This window comes from Ovis aries, chromosome 10 (assembly GCF_016772045.2).
Source record: "Ovis aries strain OAR_USU_Benz2616 breed Rambouillet chromosome 10, ARS-UI_Ramb_v3.0, whole genome shotgun sequence".
Lineage (NCBI taxonomy): Eukaryota > Metazoa > Chordata > Mammalia > Artiodactyla > Bovidae > Ovis > Ovis aries.
Window position 1 is genome coordinate 20,000,361 of NC_056063.1, and position 19,452 is coordinate 20,019,812.

The 19,452-nt window shown below is 40.8% G+C and overlaps 1 long non-coding RNA gene across 1 annotated transcript; it reads left to right on the forward strand.

Moving 5' to 3' along the window:
- The first annotated feature begins 2,709 nt into the window (after positions 1-2,709).
- Positions 2,710-16,961, forward strand: LOC132657289 (uncharacterized). Its single transcript, XR_009595204.1, has 2 exons — positions 2,710-12,980; positions 14,468-16,961. It is a non-coding gene; the product is annotated as an uncharacterized LOC132657289 (long non-coding RNA).
- The last annotated feature ends 2,491 nt before the right edge of the window (positions 16,962-19,452 follow it).

Here is a 19,452-nt window from a genome sequence, read left to right on the forward strand (position 1 = left end):
GGGAAATCCCATGGACAGAGGAGCATATCATAGAACATTGGTCAGCCTACAGCTTGATGAACGTCAAGGACATCGTGCTGAATGAAACAAGCCAGTCACAAAAAGACAAATACTGTGTGATTCCTTTTATATGAGGTACATAGACAGAAAGTAGAATGGTGATTGCCACAGGCTAGAAGAGGGGAGAATGGGGAGTTATGGTTTAATAAGGTGGTGAATTTTAGTTTTGTAAGATGAAAAGAATTCTGAGATTGGTTGCACAGTCTAAATATACTTAACATTACTGAACTATACCCTTATAAGTAATTAAAATAGTAAATTTTATATTGTTTATTTTATCACAATAAAGAAAAACAAACAAACAAAACCCTCTAATGCCCAGGTTATACCACAGACCAATCACATCAGAATCTCTGTGAGTGAACCTCAGGCTTTGTATTTTAAAACTTTCTCTAGGATTAAACCAAAGTAGAGAACCACTGGACTCCAGGCAGGCAATCCAGTCCCCAGGTCACCGCTGTAATCCAGGAGTGCAATGGGAAGGAATGGAGTTACGGGATAAAACAAATTGCTTGGTTTGGAGAGAGACATGGGTCACCATTCAGTGATAGATTAGATATGGGTAAAAAGACAGAGAGTGTATCAAAGAGGTTCCCACTATCTTAGACTAAATGGTGGATATGTAGAAAAACTGGCCATTTATCAGGAAGTGTTTGGGGAGGTTTTGGGGGATGATGATTTATTTGATGATTTGGTGATGTACTTGAGTAGAAATTTTTGGAGGCAGCTGAAAATTTTCATACTCAAAATAATTTATCCATTTTCTCCTTAGAAACCAGAGTTCTATTTTTACATTAAAAATTAATTTTTATTAAAAAAGGACCAAGGGCAGAAAAACTGCCCTATGGCTATAATGTCTTCAGGAGCCAGTGATACACCGCTTATTTCAGAGCTCCTTTTGGCACAACTGGTGGGGAGCTGTGTCCTTCCCTTGTTTTTCTCCTCCCTGCCTCTGCATGTTCTATGCAGGACCCCAGGTACGTGTGATTGCCAGTTCCTCCCACCTTTCTAGAAAGCTCATAGTCATCAAATTCACATTAAGGCGATAGAAACTCCCCACAGTCATTTTTCTGGCAGCACTCACATTTGAAAAACAAACTGAATGGTGAGAAGCACTTTTAATGAAAAGGAATAAAACTTGAATGATGGCATTGCAAGAAGGAGAAATTTTATAGAAGAAATTATGGTTCTCTCAGGTCTCCAGAAAGCACCTCCCTAAAGAATCCTGGTTACATGTGCAGACCGGGGTGAGTGGGTGGGGGATTCAGTGAATCCCATGCAGCCAGAGTGGTAGATAGTCGCTGGCAGGAGGTTACCAGCTCACCTGGGGGATCTCGCCACAGATATGATGGGGACAAAAATCAGTGGGACATTAAACATAGCATGTTCCTCTGGCACAGAATCATATTTTTCAAGCAGCACAGAGTCATGCCTCCCTGCTTTACCCCAAAGTGTTCAGGAGACTGAAAATTCGAGGAAGGTCTCAGAAACTTTCCCTCACACAGACTTGGACTTGCCTGTATCACAGTGCCCACAATTGCATGCTGTGACTTGTAGCCATTGCCATGTTTATTTTGGACAGTTTAAGGGGGGAAAACCCAGGCTACCCTGGCAAGAAGAAGAAGGAAAAGAGTCAGACAAAACTTCTGGAAAAGCTTGCAGTGGTGTTGAGCTTTTATCTGTCTTTCTAGTTCAGGGTCTGGCACATGTAGGTAGTAAATAGACTCTGTTGAACGAACGAAGGCATAGTAGAAATAGTTTCTGCATGATTAATTTCACGGTTGTAATTCTGTTGTGCCATGTGTGGGTGGCATGTAGAAGGAAGCCCAGGAGGCCTGGATTCCAGTTCTGGTTGTGTCACTAACTAGTTCTGTGATATCGGCTCAGACACCGACTTCTCTGAGCTTGTTTCCTTGGTAAAGACGGGTCAGTGAAGCTATGTATCTCACCCCTATGGTAGTTATTCGCTGTTAAATGAGATAAAGTGCATGAAAGTGATTGAAAACTCCGAGGTGCTCTACAAATATAGAATACAATCATTTTGAAAGCACTTAGCTTTGTAGAGGATTGTGTGAATTAATGTGTATTGATGAAGAAACACATTTCATTAGGTAAAAACTGAAAGTAAAACTTGCATACTTTAGAATGTGAATATAAACGCGCCAACTTTTGTAACACTAATTTCAAGGTGTAGTATATTAATTTCAAGTAGGACATTTATGGAAAAAAAAAACATAAAAACAAAACTGAGATGTTAAAAATGTTCAACACTGTTGCCTCTAACTTATTCTCAGAGCCCAAGAGTTTTACAGTTCTCATGTAAGAAATTTACATGAGGGTTAAACACCGGTCAGTTGTTGTGTTAGTCACTCAGTCGTGTCTGACTCGTGGCCACCCCATGGACTGTAGCCTGCCCAGCTCCTCTGTCCATGTGATTTTCCAGGCAAGAATACTGGAGTGGGTAGCCATTCCCTTCTCCAGGGGATCTTCCCAACCTAGAAATCAAACCCAGGTCTCCAGCATTCCAGGTGGATTCTTTTCCATCTGAGCCACTGCTGCTGCTAAGTCGCTTCAGTCGTGTCCGACTCTGTGAGACCCCATAGACGGCAGCCCATCAGGCTCCCCCGTCCCTGGGATTCTCCAGGCAAGAACACTGGAGTGGGTTGCCATTTCCTTCTCCAACGCATGAAAGTGAAAAGTGAAAGTAAAGTCGCCCAGTCGTGCCTGAGTCTTAGCGACCCCGTGGACTGCAGCCTACCAGGCTCCTTCGTCCATAGGATTTTCCAAGCAAGAGTACTGGAGTGGGGTGCCATTGCCTTCTCCTACCCATCAGTATCTGTGACCAGATCCTGAGATCTTGCCATGTACACCAGGTATCAGAGTTATGTTTCTACTGCTCTTCTTGGAGTAATCACTGGTTAGTTTGACTAATGGTTTCTAGTCTTTCCAAGTATATATATTTGTGTGTGGTGTGCGTGTTGAGTAGCTCAACAGTTTCATTAGCCTGGCAAAGTGCTGCATCCACGTATTTATAGACAAAGGTCCTTTTGATGTGTTAATGATCTTAAAAGGCTTAGTGCCACTGGGAACTGTGTGCATTTTTTTCTTTATCTCATCTGAATCTTAAGTATTTTCCTGGATGGCCATTGAACATAAGTTTAATGTTAGCTGGATGAATAAAGTGTTAGTTACTGTATTCTCTTCAGAATAAACATAGCCTTGTTACAGCAACAGCAAGGTGAGCTTTTATTTGACTCTGGCAAAGATGAATTTTGCTTAAACATTTTGTAGTGGCTTATAAAGTTTGGCTTCTCTATAGTATATTAAAAGATTTATTTGGATATTGATGATAAATTTGGTCAAACTGACAAAGCATCTTGCACTTTTTGATGATTTCTATTTTTCCCCCCCCAAATATAGCTAAAGCTTTATCTATCATCGTGGAGAGTTAGAAAAGTCGAGTGACCGCTTCTTTTTGCAAACCAATATACAGTAATTTTCTATATTACATTTCGCAGGTACCATAATCTGGGAAGAGTAGTGACAAAACTCAGATACACGGCAAGGAAGCTTGAGTAAACACGCTAAGGATGAGGCTCGCCTGTTGTATGCATCTGGTGTTATGCACTTAAACTAAATAGGAAAATCTTACTCATCTCGGTAGAAAAACAGGGTAAAGATTACAACTTGGGGACTTCGTGATATTTTGTCTGTGTGCAGTTTGTCAAAAGGCAATTTATCTAAAGCTGGAAAAGGATATGGTTTGGCTGACTAAACTGTGGAGTGATACAAATGATACGTAACGATAAAAATGCTTAGGGGAATTTTCGGGGCGCTCAAATCAATTGTACAGTACTGTGTGGGTGTAAAGAGCAGACTTCTTTCTCTGCTTCTCTATTTGCACCAGTTTTCAAAACTGTGAAAGTTGCTGACATTTTATACCGCATGCTGGACCGTTGAATCACAATTTTCGTGGTCACTTGTAAATGTGCCTGGTGGCGGAGGGAAAGCTTGTTTGTGCTCCCTGGGACAAACGTGCTTCTCCTGTGCCCCTCCTCGTTTTCAATCCCACTGGGTCCTTTTGTTTTGGAATCCAGGGGAATCCAGGGCTCTCTACTCTGAGAGTGACTTGGGAGAACTCTGGAGCTACCTTGTTTCCATACGTGTTTCCTGAAGGGAGGCTGAAAGTATGATTCAGAAACACAAATCTTCCAGTCCTCAAACAAAAATGATCTTTCTGATCGTGCGCCGCCTGAAGGAATTTCTTCCTCCCCAACACTGGGATTGGGAAGTCCTGAAGATATTTCAGTGGGGCTAGTTAGTTAAGCTCATTTTCTGTCTCATCACTAAAACGGGGCCACTGATAGTGATAAATGATCAGTAATTGGTGAAATGATACTAGTATTTAAAATGTGGCTACTGACTCTTATTAAAGTGGGTTTTGTGACTATCAAATGAAACAATGTGAGCCAAATGCTTGATGTAAGGCTAAATAGTAATAGTTGCAGTTATTACTATTTTTCTTTTTGTTGGAAGGGAGGAGAAGGAGGAGGGATAGGCCACTGACATAGCAGGGGATTTTTCTCCTTCCCAGTTATACCCTGGGAGGTCGCAGAATTGGTGCTGAAGAAAGGCTTTGTCCTTCATGGTCAAAGAGGGCTTCTTTGGGGTTGGTTTGGGGGGATCAGCAAGAGAAACCCCAAATGAGGTGAAGAGAGAGGATATTGGAGGGTACCACATTCTAATGTGTTCATTTTTAAGGTTCTTTAACTTTTCAGAGCACCAAGTCATCTGCTGACGTGTTTTCACAATGTATGGGTAAAGCTGGCAGAGTAGGTGTTCTTTCCCTACAAGGGAGGAAAGCAGAGCCCTGAGGGGTAAAGGAACTCACCTTTTGTCATACAACAAGTTAGTGGTGAAACTGGGATTGGGACCCCAGCCTCAGATTCTGAGCACATCACCCATTCACTATGTGACATCCTCAGAGTCAAATGACCTTGTTCACAGGCTTGTGTTCAGACCTGGGTCCCAACTGATGAGCCTATTGTTGGCAACCTGCAAAACAGCAGGAATGACAGACATGGTAGATTCATGGTCCAAAGGACCAGTGTCAGCGAGAGATGGCTGGAGGAACAGCATCTGAGCCAGGTGAGTTTTCATTTCGTGGCTGTGAGGGAGGTTTCTACCTGAACCTGGGCCAGGCAGAGTCACTGACGGGGGAGATCTGACTCCAGCCCAGAGCCCTCTCTACAGCTTTGCCGCAACTGAGCTTCAGAGTCCCGTGACTATGCTGAAAGGAATGAAAAGGAGTTGCTGGTGACATTGAGAAATGTCAGGAAAAGTGTGATTCTGACAGCATTCCATCAGCTTTTCTCTTCCTTTCCTCTTTTTTTCACTCCATTTATAAAAAATGGGTCTGGAAAATTAGAGAGAGGCTCTATAAATGTTAAGCCTTTGTGTTATGACTTGAATTGCAAAATCCTTGGGGGCATTGAATTTCCAAACATTTTGGGGTAGCTGCAAAATTTAATTTTAGGTAGAAAAGAGTTAACTGAGGGTCAATGTAATTCCCAAATCATCAGTGTGCAAATCATCTAAGCATATGTGAAAAATTCAACAGCTTAAAGGTAATTTTCTGGGAAAGTAAAAATAATACACTGGTATTTAGCCAGAAATAAGAATTTGGAACATTTCTTTATGCATAGGAATTCTCTAGTAGGAAAATCATAAGTTAATGTGGAGTACTTATAGTCTATTTATTAACTTAGGGCTTCCCTGTTGGCTCAGACAGTAAAGAATCTGCCTGCAGTGCGGGAGACCCAAGTTCAATCCCCGGGGTTGGGAAGATCCCCTGGAGAAGGGAATGGCAACCTACTCCAGTAGTCTTGCCTGGAGAATCCCATGAACAGAGGAGCCTGGCAGGCTATAGTCCATAGGGTTGCAAAGAGTCAGGCCTGACTGAGCGACTAACTTATAGAGAAGAGTTAAGGTGGTATAGATAAAACAGATATTTTAAAACTAAAGCAGATGAACGCAAGGCAAAAACTAGAAAGAAGAAAGGAAAAAGGAGAGGGTCATAGAACATTAGTGAGAACTCCTGGGTGTGGGAAATTTTGATTGAGCGTGTACAACAAGTGTGTACTTGAATTTCCTTGTGGCCTGAGAAAAGCTGGTGCCAGAATGAATTGGATAGCCCTCATTTCCTTTCTGGTACTAGAGTGCCTGTTTCATTCTTTCATTCACTCACTCACTCACTCCCTCATTCACTCTTTTCAGTGAAACTTATTTATCTGTCTTTCATTACTGTGGCTCCATTCTACGCACTAGAAATATGGCAGTGAACATGGTCCAGAAATAGTTATCTTCATGGAGCTTATAGTTTTCTTGGGAAGGCATGTAGATAAATTATTACTATATGATAAGATGTGTACAGATTGGCTAGACATGCAGAGAAGTATAAGAGCATCCAATAGATGCATTTAATCTTGAGTGGAGGTTAGGGAGGTTTCTGTTACTCAATGAAACATTTTAAGCAACTCCACCTTGCTAGTAACAAATAACTTGCTGTTGGATTTCAGGACTACTTTTCAAAAGCAGAGTCTGATTTATTTGCACAGGACTTAAAAACTAATGAATTGAACCAATGTCAACAAGCACTCTGGGCTTCCCTGGTGGCTCAGTGGTAAAGAATCCATCTGCAATGCAGGGGACACAAGAGACTTGGGTTCGAACCCTGGGTTGGGAAGATCCCCTGGAGAAGGAAATGACAACCCACTCCAGTATTCTTCACAGGAAAATCCCATGGATAGAGGAGCCTGGCGGGCTATGGTCCATGGGGTCGTAAAGAGTGGACACAACTGAGCACAGCAAATATCTACTGTTTTTTATTTGGTGATTTATGGCTTGAAATAGGGCCTGCCTTATTGAATGTTTTCCTTCATATGTGATTTCTATCCTGTTTCTGGGTCCCTTTGCTATCTCTACAGATAACTTTAATATGAGAGCTTGGCTTAGTCATAAAACCCTGGTCTGTTGGTTTACCCCAGTCTTGAATGATAAAATAGGATGAGTTAATTAATCAGAATATTAATACTCCCAGGACCCTTTGGAGAACTAACTAGAGTTTTAAATGCAATTTGAAAGGTAGGGCGGTACAATAAAAAGCTGAAAATCTTTGTTTGAAGAATAGTATTATAAGATACATGTAAAATATTTTGCTGGACCATCAGAAGAGTTCAGATTTTACAGTATAGAGAATTCCTCTAAGGTAGAGGCAGAGTAGTGTATTTAAGAATGTGGGATAAAGTCCCGTTCTGGTTCTGCCTCTTTCTAGTCATGAGAACTCGGGTAGGTTATACAATCTGTTGGCGCCTCCATTTCTTCATCTGCAGCATAAGGATAATGGTATTTATCTTGTAGAGCTGTTATGAGGGCTATATGAAGAGACCTAAGGAACTCAGCCCAGTGCCTGGCTCTCACAAAAGCTCAATAAATGTTAGTTATTCTTAATATTAGGATAGAAAATATAGGGTTTTGACAGTATTTTAGCTTGCTGTAATATTTGAATTGGAATCTACAAAAGACATCTCTTTTAAGAGGAAGCAGAATGAACAAAGGACAAATAGCCACAGTTTTGTTCATCCAAAGATTCCACCAAGTCAACATGAATGAGGAAAAAGGGTTGTGAAGCAAACATCTACCTTGTTCTTGTAGTTTTCGTTACACTGAAGAAGTCAGAGAAGCCCGGGATTCTACAGAGAAGTGACCTTTGAAAGAGGCAGGGCCTGCTGAGGCCTGGAGAAGCTGTAGGCATGGTGGTTAAGAGCACAGACTCTAGAGCCAATCTCAACCCCAGCTACATTTGGTGCCTGGGTGACCTTGGGCAAATTACCTAACCTTTCTGTGCTACTATTTCCTCCTGAGCAAAAGAGGATAATAAAAGCACCTATGTCACAGGATTCTTGTGAGGATTAAATGAAATACTTGAAAAATGCCCCAAACAGTGATGGCCTGTCACTCTTAGTAAAATTAGCTACTACTATTCGTTTGACTAGGATGTAAGCTCTTGACACAGCAGGTACTTTTTGCCTGTTTTCTTCTTTTCACTCATGTAGCTCCAGGACTTGAAAAGTGCCTGACATGGCAGCTGCTCAGTAAATACCTGCTGAGTGAGAAAATATATGAAAGCTCTGTTAGTCAAGATTAAAAAGCTGGGCTAAAATGTTGAAAATAATTGCAGCTAGGTGATGGGTACATAAGGATCTATTAGATGATCCTCTCTACTTTTTGTTTGATTGAGTTTATAATAAAATGTAAAAAAAGAGACTGAAAGTGAAAGTGCTGGTTGACTCTCTGTGACCCCACCAGGCTCCTCTGTCTATGGAATTCTCGAGGCAAGAATATTGGAGTGGATTCCCATTTCCTTTTCCAGGAGATCTTCCTGACCCAGAGATCGAACCTGGATCTCCCACATTGAAGGCAAATTCTTTACTGTCTGAGCCACGAGGGAAGTAAAAAAAGACAGACTAGACTGATGTAATAATCGGACAGAACCAGGCATTAAAAAAACTTTTTTATTTTTTGTTACAGCTTAAGAAAGTAAAAAGACATTTTATACTATAAAACATATGCAACGTTTTGAATATACACTACAGTACTACTAGAGACTGGGGAAACTGTGCTCCCCAAAGGACATTTGTTTCTCTTTTAAGGATTCTGATGGCAAGCAAGAATTTAGATAAAAATGGACAGAGCTGATCTGTCTTATCATTACCCTGTCATCATACACCAAAGGGCTGAAAGGGGCCTTGGAGGTGGTCCGTCTGCCTCCCTTGGAGGTTGCTCAGGTGTCTGTCTGCATGGTCCCCTCCCTGTTTCAGCGCTTTAGCAGTTCCCTTAGCTTCAGGCCAGAGGTCACCATCCCCTCCTCTAAAGTCTCAGGAGACTCCTGGCCCTGACACAGCCTTCCCTTTGGACCTCTGCCCAGATCATGCTCCAGCCCTGTCAGTTCTCTTGAGTGTCCCTTCTCGTTTTGCCCCATTCAGGCGTAATAACCTGGCCATGGAACATACACCTGAGTGCTCCTGTGACTTTGTGTGGGATATGGCCTCTGGGAGCTGCCCATGGTTCCTTGTGATAGCTCTGGTGAGAGGACTTTGCTTTGTAGGAAACTTTGTTCAGGCCCCCAGGGTTACTGGTCAGGATTTTCCTCCTAGCCTCTTGCCCCTTGGGAAGCATTATCATAGCGGTGTAAAGAGACCCATTTTAATAGTTCTTAGATAGGGTCTCTGGAAAGAGAGCTCCATAGTCACCATCCTTGAGTTTTCAAGGTGGGAAGCATGGAAACTTTGGAGAGCATTTTTGGTAACACAAGAACTTATTTTAAATACGATGCAGTGGATTCTTGTTATTCATGGGAGTTCTGTTCTATAAAGTCACTTTGAATGCTGAAGTAGTGAATACTGAACCATTGCTTTTAGGGGAAACATGGGGTTTGGTTCCTACCAGTCTGTGATCATAACATTTTTGTCATCAATCAATACAAAACCTTGTTTTAGGTGTGTTTGTGTTTAGATGCCTTATTTACTATATTCATCAGCATTGAATTCACAGCCATCAGTGCTGTAACTGAGGTGTGAACAACTTATCTAACAGATCTGTCCCCTGGGAGCTGTATCTCAGCCTTCTTGCACTTAGAAACACTAGATGGGACTTCAGCTCTATGTTTGGGGCCATGTTGCACAGCGAAATTACCAGCAAAAAGCACAATGATGTGAAAACCTGGCACTTAGCGGACCTTGAAAAGGACACTCGTTTATATCATAAGAATTGAAACAAGAAGGCAGAGCGTGACTTTGTTTGACCCCAGCTGAGAATGTGTGCATCAGGCAATACAGAATTTTCACTGCTTCTCGTGTCTTCAGACAACTATGAAAGTGCTGCATTGCTTTGGGGCTCACAAAGAAAGTTTAGCAAGTAGAAGAATTTGCAAATATGGAATCCGTGAGAAATGAGGATTGACTGTATATCCATGAAGTTTGTGCAGTAGGTCATTATAGTTAATAAAACAAAAGATGCAATTTACTACATGTGTGTTACAAAATATTATATGTAGTCATGTAAAATCATGTTTCTTCATTCCATATCTTTGATCCAGGAGATCTGGAATGAGAAAATTAGATTATAAGGTGAGCTAAAAAAATTTAAAGATTTATATGATCTCTTAAGCTTTAAACTTTTAGGCTATAGATATTATTTATATATTTATATACATTTTATGTATTTATTATATCATGTCATATTTTGTCTTCTGTATAGCTCACTAGCTTAAAATTTCCTTTATTGCAGTGGAAAAGGTTGAACTGAGACAATTTTCAGTGATTATCTGAAATACTGTGTTTATACCTAAAGAATATATTAACATCTATTTTAAATTATAGTTGGTTTATAGTATTATATTAATTCCAGGTGCAACATAGTGATTCAGTATTTTCATAAATTATACTTCATTTAGAGTTATTATAAAATATTGGCTATATTTCCTGCATTTTACAATATATCCTTGTAGCTTGCTTATTTTATACATAGTAGTTTGTATTAAACACTGTAAGTCTAACCTGAAAGTTTTTCTCCTGCACCCTGGTGAGGAATTATCAGTAGGAGGTATCTAGTGTTATTATCACTCTGTAAAAATCATTTCTAAATTTACATCTTTAGCATCTTTGAAGGACAGAGAAGCTTCACATTTAAGATATTATGACGGGAAAGCTGCTGTAGCTTTAAGTGGTCATATGGAATATATTAGGACCTTTCACTGAGAAGCAGAGGAGAGTTTTGGCTTTCTGGATTAGCAAATCAGGAGATAGAAAAATGGAGGTTTCAGACTAGGAAGGCTTTCTAACTCTAAGCAGCTAGTGGGTGTGTTTTTGCTTCCCCAGTCTTGGGAGTCAGCCTCTTGTAACTCAGTTGTGGAGTGCTTATACCCCTGTTACCTCATCTTCACGGATGTAGCGTGATGATGGAATTTTGGGGATGACTGGACATTTTTTAATGCATGTTGATTGCGAGGAAGGTACTTTTCAGGATCCACTGGTGCTTGAGGCAGTGGTAGGAAAAAAAAAAAAAAAAGCTATCCAGGAAGATAAATCAGAACAGTGCATACTCTTTTACTCCTGGGATCCAAACTGTTCCTGAATATCACACCAGCAAGGCACATAAAAGATTGAGTGTCCATCCAGACACTAAGAGTAGGGATAGATGTCATAAAACACACCCCACTTGGCCCAGACATGAGGAGGTAGGCTCACTCCAGGTGTGAAATCCTTTAGCCTTGTGGACTTTAATTTGGTCTTAGGGATGTGTTACAGGAAGTATGCTCTAGTGGACTCAATTGGAACCCTCTCACTGGAGTGGGATGTTCTGTGTGAACTTGTTTTTACACAGTGGAGAATGAGGAAGTGATATATGAAACAGTTAAACCTTAGGTGTGTGGTTCTTTCAGGGTACACAGCGCAGAATGAAGAAACACAGAGGATGTTGGGGTGAGGAGAAGGAAGCATGGAAATAAGACAGAGGTTGGATTCGAGAGTCCAGTTCACTCCCAGTGGAGTCACTTGGCACGCTGCACACGTTAATCACAGCACATGATTTCTCAGTTGGGTGCTGGGCACAACATCTGCTGGGAGCTGGACCACGGTTCCCTCAGTGATACGTCTTCTCTCAGCCCTCAGTGTGTGGTCAGGCTCACTGCTCACAAATTCCACCGAAAATAGTCTTTCTTTTTCACACTTAAAAATTCTTTCCAAGCAAGTGTTTCCTTTTAACATTCCCAAAGCAGATTGACTTTTTGAGCTTCGTGTTGCTTCCAGCTCTGTCAATGTCGGCTTCCAATTAGTCCCAACATCTCATTGCTGTTTTCTCTTAAGAAATCCTGATGGTATTGCACTGACTTAGGGTTCAATCTGCTTATGCTTTTTGCAGTGCTCATTAGACCGGCATTTCCACCACTCTGTCTCTCTGGTCTTGGTCTGGGAAATGCTTGTGATTAACATGAGGGTCTTGATAGTCATTCTTTGTCACCTTCAACCCATCAGTTATGAAACAGTTATATCCAGCTAAAAGAGGAAAGGGATATCATGGAGAGAAAGGGGGGCATTAGATATTAAAAGTCTTGAGGAAGGGAGGCCACAGGATGAATACCATTGCATATTAAGTTGCTCAGCCCAGTAAAAGTCACAGGAAACAGCAATGAACTGTTACAGAAAAGTCTTTTGAGCTGTCCTCAGCCCATTCTCTTCTGCTTCTGTTGCTGTATTTGGACAGACATGTGCCTCCACACATACGTCCCTCCCTGATGTGATTTTTTAATAAACTTTTTATTGTGTATTGGGGTATACCCCACTAACAATGTTGTGATAGTTTCAGGTGAACAGGGAAGGGACTTAGCCATATATATATATGTATGCATTCTCCCCCAAACTCCCCTCCCATCCTGATTGCCACATAACATTGAGCAGATTCCCCTATGCTACACAGTAGGTCCTTGTTGGTTATCCATTCTAAATATAGCAGTGTGCACATGTCCATTCCAAACTCCCTAACTCTCCCTTCCCTGCATCCTTCTACCTGGCAAACTGAAGTTCCTTCTCTAAGTCTGTGAGTCTGTTTTGTAAGTAAGTTCATTTTGTATCATTTCTTCTTAGATTCCACATAGAAGGAATGTCATTTGATATTTCTCCTCTGTCTGTCTTACTTCACTCAAGTTGATAATCTCTACATCCGCCTGCCCTGCTCTGACTTCTGACTTGGTTTTATCCCTAGATATTAGGTTCTAGGCCATCTTTACATCTTCTTGTGTGAAGGTTCATGCCTGACTGCTGGTTTCAAGTCCTTTTCATCCAGGAAGGAAAAGACCTGATCAGGTAAGGCAGTACCCACTCTTCCACTTCCCTCCTTTTTTGCATCATTTCATTTTCATTTCTCTGTCTAGCACTTAATACTTTCTAGTGTAGTCATTAGTTGACCGGTTTATTTTCTGTCTCCTCCAACTAGAATGTAATTCTATGAAGGAAGGGACACTGTCGTGTTCAGTGATGTGATCTCTAGGGCCTGGAACTGTCCTTGGCACAAAGAGCCTGCAGGAAATATTTCTTGACTCACTGACTATGGAACGATGAGAGAATACTTTTGCATCTTGTGTTTTGTGTGTATGCAAGTGGTCAGCAAAGTGACTGGCCTGTAGCAGGAGTTCACATAGACTCTCCCTTTCCCTGTTCACTCTAAAATGCAGGCTCAGTTATAGGCCCAGGGGTAGTAGGATCACTATATTGTTGACTCTTAACTTTTAACTCACTTAGTTCCGTTTCTGAGTTAGTTTTGGCCTTTGGCACAGGCCAGGAGGGTGCAGTAAAAACAAATGCACCTGACTGCTAGCGTGGGGATCTTGGGTTGCAGTCTTGGTTTCAACTCTGACTCACTATGTGAACTGTGGGCAACCTACTTAACCTCTCTGCTTCTGTTTTTCATCCATAGAATGAAGAGGTTGGCTAGATGATGCTTAAGCTCCCTTGCAGTTCTTGCATTTTATCGGGTCACCTATTTATCTTTCTTTGAAAGTGAGCACAGACTATTCTCTTCATACGGGAGTAAACATACTTGCAAGGCATTCTGCAACCCTTAACGAAGTGCTGAAAACACTCGAAGTGTAGGATTGCTATGAATATGCACCACTCATCTCTTTGTTTCATCAAAGATCCTCCAATCACGCATTTCTCTGCCGTGTGCTTTAGGAGTCTCTGTACTTGAAGTGGATTTAACAAATCACCCTTTATATGTACATAGCATTTTCATTGCAGGGTATCAGTGTTTCTCTACAACCTGTCATGAAGTGCTATTGTTTATAAAGAAGTAAAAGGATGAGCTGCTTGAATTCTTAAGGGTCATCAATACATTAGATTCTGTCACTGCCACATGTTAGAAGCCCGGAGTTACGAATACATCTTAACATTTTTAATGCACTACATAATCTCACCAGAAGCACCTGGTTTCTACATGAGTTAAACATATCACTTGCCAAAATGTTACCCCACATTTAAGTGGATCTGCTGAGTGTGCTTCTTGACACCTTTATTCACTCTTCAATCGATTGCAGTTTGAACCCTTCTCCTTGGTTCTCTGAACCTGCTCATGCTTTTTTTTTTCAATGTTTAAATTTTAGTTTTTATTGAAGTATAGTTAATTCAGTACTATATAAGTTATAGGTGTAGAATATAGTGATTCACAAATTTTAAAGGTTATACTCCATTTATAATTATCATAAAATATTGACAATATTCCCTGTGTTGTACAATATATCCTTGTAGCTTATTTGATACATAACAGTCTGTGCTTCTTAATTCCATACCCCTAGGCTCCATCACTGCAGATGGTGACTGTAGCCATGAAATTAAAAGACGCTTACTCCTTGGAAGAAAAGTTATGACCAACCTAGATAGCATATTCAAAAAGTCCGTCTAGTCAAGGCTATGGTTTTTCCTGTGGTCATGTATGGATGTGAGAGTTGGACTGTGAAGAAGGCTGAGAGCTGAAGAATTGATGCTTTTGAACTGTGGTGTTGGAGAAGACTCTTGAGAGTCCCTTGGACTGCAAGGATATCCAACCAGTCGATTCTAAAGGAGATCAGCCTTGGGATTTCTTTGGAAGGAATGATGGTAAAGCTGAAACTCCAGTACTTTGGCCACCTCATGCGAAGAGTTGACTCACTGGAAAAGACTCTGATGCTGGGAGGGATTGGGGGCAGAAGGAGAAAGGGATGACAGAGGATGAGATGGCTGGATGGCAACACGGACTCGATGGACGTGAGTCTGAGTGAACTCCGGGAGTTGGTGATGGACAGGGAGGCCTGGTGTGCTGCGATTCATGGGGTCGCAAAGAGTCGGACACGACTGAGCAACTGAACTGAACTGAGGCTCCCTCTCTTGCTTTGAAATAGGTGCTGCCATCTAAACGCCAAACCTGCAGTCATTTGTTAGTCTGTGTCTTATTTGATGGATCCAGGACAGGATTCCCTTGCCCTCTTACTATATCCTACTTTGTTCTTGCACTGAATCCCACAACCATGCTTTGTATAGTCACTTTTATGCCTAGAATGTTCCCAGCCCAACCTGCCTGGCAAACACCTGCTCATACCTTTGAAGATGTGGCTTAAACATCTCATCCTCTTTGAAGCCATTCTGACCTTCTCTCCCTATTCTGGGAAAAACTAGTTTTCTCTCCTTTATATTAGCATTATGCTAATACATACCAAAATTACAGTATTTATTCTCTATGGAACAACAGACTGGTTCCAAATCGGGAAAGGAGTATGTTAAGGCTGTATATTTTCACCCTGCTTATTTAACTTATATGCAGAGTACATCATGAGAAATGCTGGACTGGATGAAGCACACACTGGAATCCAAATTGCCAGGAGAAATATCGATAACCTCAGATTTGCAGATGACACCACCCTTATGGTAGAAAGTGAAGAATAGCTAAAGAGCCTCTTGATGAAAGTGGAAGAGGAGAGTGAAAGAGTTGGCTTAAAACTCAGCATTCAGAAAACTAAGATCATGGCATCTGGTCCCATCACTTCTTGGCAAATAGATGAGGAAACAGTGAGAGATTTTATTTTTTTGGGCTCCAAAATCACCGCAAATGGTGGTTGCAGCCATGAAATTAAAAAATGCTTGCTCCTTGGAAGAAAGTTATGACCAACCTAGACAGCATATTAAAAAGCAGAGACATTACTTTGCCAGCAAAGATCCATCTAGTCAAAGCTACGGTTTATCCAGTGGTCCTGTATAGATGTGAGAGTTGGACTGTGAAGAAAGCTGAGCACCAAAGAATTGATGTTTTTGAACTGCAGTGTTGGGGAAGACTCTTAAGAGTCCCTTGGACTACACGGAGATCCAACCAGTCCATCCTAAAGGAGATCAGTCCTGAATATTCATTGGAAGGACTGAGATACTAAAGCCAAAAATCCAATATTTTGTCCACCTGATGTGAAGAACTGACTCATTTGAAAAGACCCTGATGTTGGGAATGATTGAGGGTGGGAGGAGAAGGGGACAACAGAGGATGAAATGGCTGGATGGCATCACCGACTCAATGAACATGAGTTTGAGTAGGCTCTGGGAGTTGATGATGGACAGGGAAGCCTGGTGTGCTTCAGTCCATGGGATATCAAAGAGTTGGACATGGCTGAGTGACTGAACTGAACTGAACTGACAGTTTTTTGCATGTCTGTATCACGTACTGAGAATTCATTGTAGATAAGGATTTGTCTTTTCAAGTTTTATATTCTTAGGCATAGCCTGATGCTTTCCATAAATGTTTGTTGAATGAATGAAGGAAGGAATGAATATATAGGACTTAATTTCTGGCCCCAAAACCAAAGTTATAAAATGATCTTGATTTGTGTATATGAAGTACTTTTTCAAATGGCTTTCTGGGTAGTCATAGGATTGAAAGGTAAGTTCAGAGGATTTTATGAATCCCATGAAGGATGTCTGTAGTTAAACTTGGCATGAATCAAGTTTTGCTTTTATTTAAATTAATGCATCCAATTAAGAGATGTTAATTATATTAACCTACTAGCAAGGGGAGTAGAACTGTTATTATGATGATTGATTTTTCTCCATCATAAAATGCAGCTTGCGTGGTCTCTAGACACACTAATGAAGTGAAATTTGTGCAGCAGTCTGTGAATTGATTGAGTTGGCAAAGCTTCAAATACATTAAAAAATATGGCTGTCATTAATTTTTTACTACTTTTTAATTTTTAATTGAAAAAATGATTTAGTATCCAAATTAAAGAAAAACATAGTAGAGAAATAAAATCACTGTAATATCTGTCATTGTAAGCAACAGATATTTTAATTGTTTCATGTTACCTTCACATACATTCTTATTTTCGGGCAGTTGCAATTGTGGGATGTTTTTTGTTTGTCTGAAGACTCTCTATATGTGGACATTTCAAATGGATATATAGCAATATTTACCAAGAGATAGTTTTACAAATGCTAGTTTCTTTTAGCTAGAAAAATTTAGCTAGCTAAAATCTCTAGATTCTCAGTGATGTAACTTGGGGAAAAGAAAATATCTCTGAGAGCCAATAAGTTCGGTAAGTTGTAAAAGTAAACACATTCTTTTACTGTAGGATTTCCCAAAGGCTATAATATTGTCAGAGGCTTTAATAAAAAAAAAAAAGGATAATATGGCACATTTTCTTCATATTAATTTTAACATGAAAACTTAAAAAAATACACAATAAAATGTCTGTTCTACAGATAGGTGCTTGGAACACACTTTGGAAATCAGCGGTGGGTAGTATTCTGTGCTGTTGCTGTTTAGTGTGCAGTCGTGTCCATGGACTGTAGCCCTCCAGGCTCCTCTAGCCATGGGATTCGACAGGCAAGAGTACTGGAGTGGGTTGCTATTTCCTTTTCCAGGGGATCTTCCTGGATTGGCAGGCAGATTCTTTACTGCTGAGCCATCAGGGAAGTCCAATTTTGTGGTGTTGCTATAACATAATTTACTAGCCCAATCTTCTACTGTTGGACAAAGGTATTCAGTCACACTTGTGATAAAGCCCAAGATCCTTAACATGGGCTATAAACACGTGAGATCTGGTCTGTCTTGGTTTAACTCCTGTCCGTCTTCTGCTTGACTTCTGTGCTCCTCCCACTTTGGTTTCCTTTAGTCCTTGAACTCACTAAGCCTTTTCCCATGCAGGTAGGGCTTTTTTACATGCTGCTTTTTGACTTTAATATATAACAGCCCATTTATCTTATTTCCTTTTATTGAGCCATTTAGTAATTTACCAGCAATATTTTCAGGAAACACAATTAGTAACCTAGAGAAATAGAGCACTATTGGTTTCATCTTCTACCAGCACTCTGTTGCATGGCAATTTCCTGTATTTCCAGGAACATCCAATCGTGTTTCATGATTATGGGTGTTTGCCTAGCAGAACCAAAAGAGAAAGGCCCATAATAGATCACAATCCCAAATATCAGTAACTTTCAGACGGATTATTTTATTCTCTTGGTTAATAAGATTGTCAGTGTTTTTCTTTAAGGGATTTTCAGAATATATGTTTCATGTTATAGCTCATGAGGACTTTGCTCAGTGTGACAAGGAAGTGGCAATTTGCTCTCTTCCACACTCTTGAAGGCCTATGGTGCTCTAAAGGAAGTGAGGGATGACTGTTGACCTACTTAGCTTAACCTCCCAAGAATGCAAAATGAGACCTGGGTACACACATGTTCCTCAGCACTTTGCTTCTAGGCGGTCATTTTATCATTAAATAGGATGAAAACATAGAAGAAATGTTTATCAAAAATGTAAGTAAGCCCAAAGCATAGAAGGAAGTTTTGGTCCAACCCATTGATTTTACAGAGGCACAAAGGCAGATCCTGAGCTTGGGTCACTGAATGACTTCAGAAGATACCACTCATGTAGACTGTGATGTGAATGAGGTTTCTGGAATTGTTCCACTTGGAGGCCCCATTCAGAGAAGGTAAGAGATCTGTTGGAGTTTGCTTTTTTTTTTTTTTTTTTTTTTACTTTATAATACTCTATTGGTTTTGCCATACATTGACATGAATCCACCACGGGTGTACATGTGATCCCAAACATGAACCCCCTCCCACCTCCCTCCCCACAACATCCCTCCGGGTCATCCCCGTGCACCAGCCCCAAGCATGCTGTATCCTGCATCAGACATAGACTGGTGATTCGATTCTTACATGATAGTATACATGTTTCAACGCCATTCTCCCAAATCATCCCACCCTCTCCCTCTCCCTCTGAGTCCAAAAGTCCGCTATACACATCTGTGTCTTTTTTGCTGTCTTGCATAAAGGGTCATCATTGCCATCTTTCTAAATTCCATATATATGTGTTAGTATACTGTATTGGTGTTTTTCTTTCTGGCTTACTTCACTCTGTATAATCGGCTCCAGTTTCATCCATCTCATCAGAACTGATTCAAATGTATTCTTTTTAATGGCTGAGTAATACTCCATTGTGTGTATGTACCACAGCTTTCTTATCCATTCATCTGCTGATGGACATCTAGGTTGTTTCCATGTCCTGGCTATTATAAACAGTGCTGTGATGAACATTGGGGTACATGTGTCTCTTTCTATTCTGGTTTCCTCAGTGTGCATGCCCAGCAGTGGGATTGCTGGGTCATATGGCAGTTCTGTTTGCAATTTTTTAAGGACTCTCTACACTGTTCTCCATAGTGGTTGTACTAGTTTGCATTCCCACCAACAGTGTAGGAGGGTTCCCTTTCTCTATACCCTCTCCAGCATTTCTTGCTTGCAGATTTTTGGATTGCAGACATTC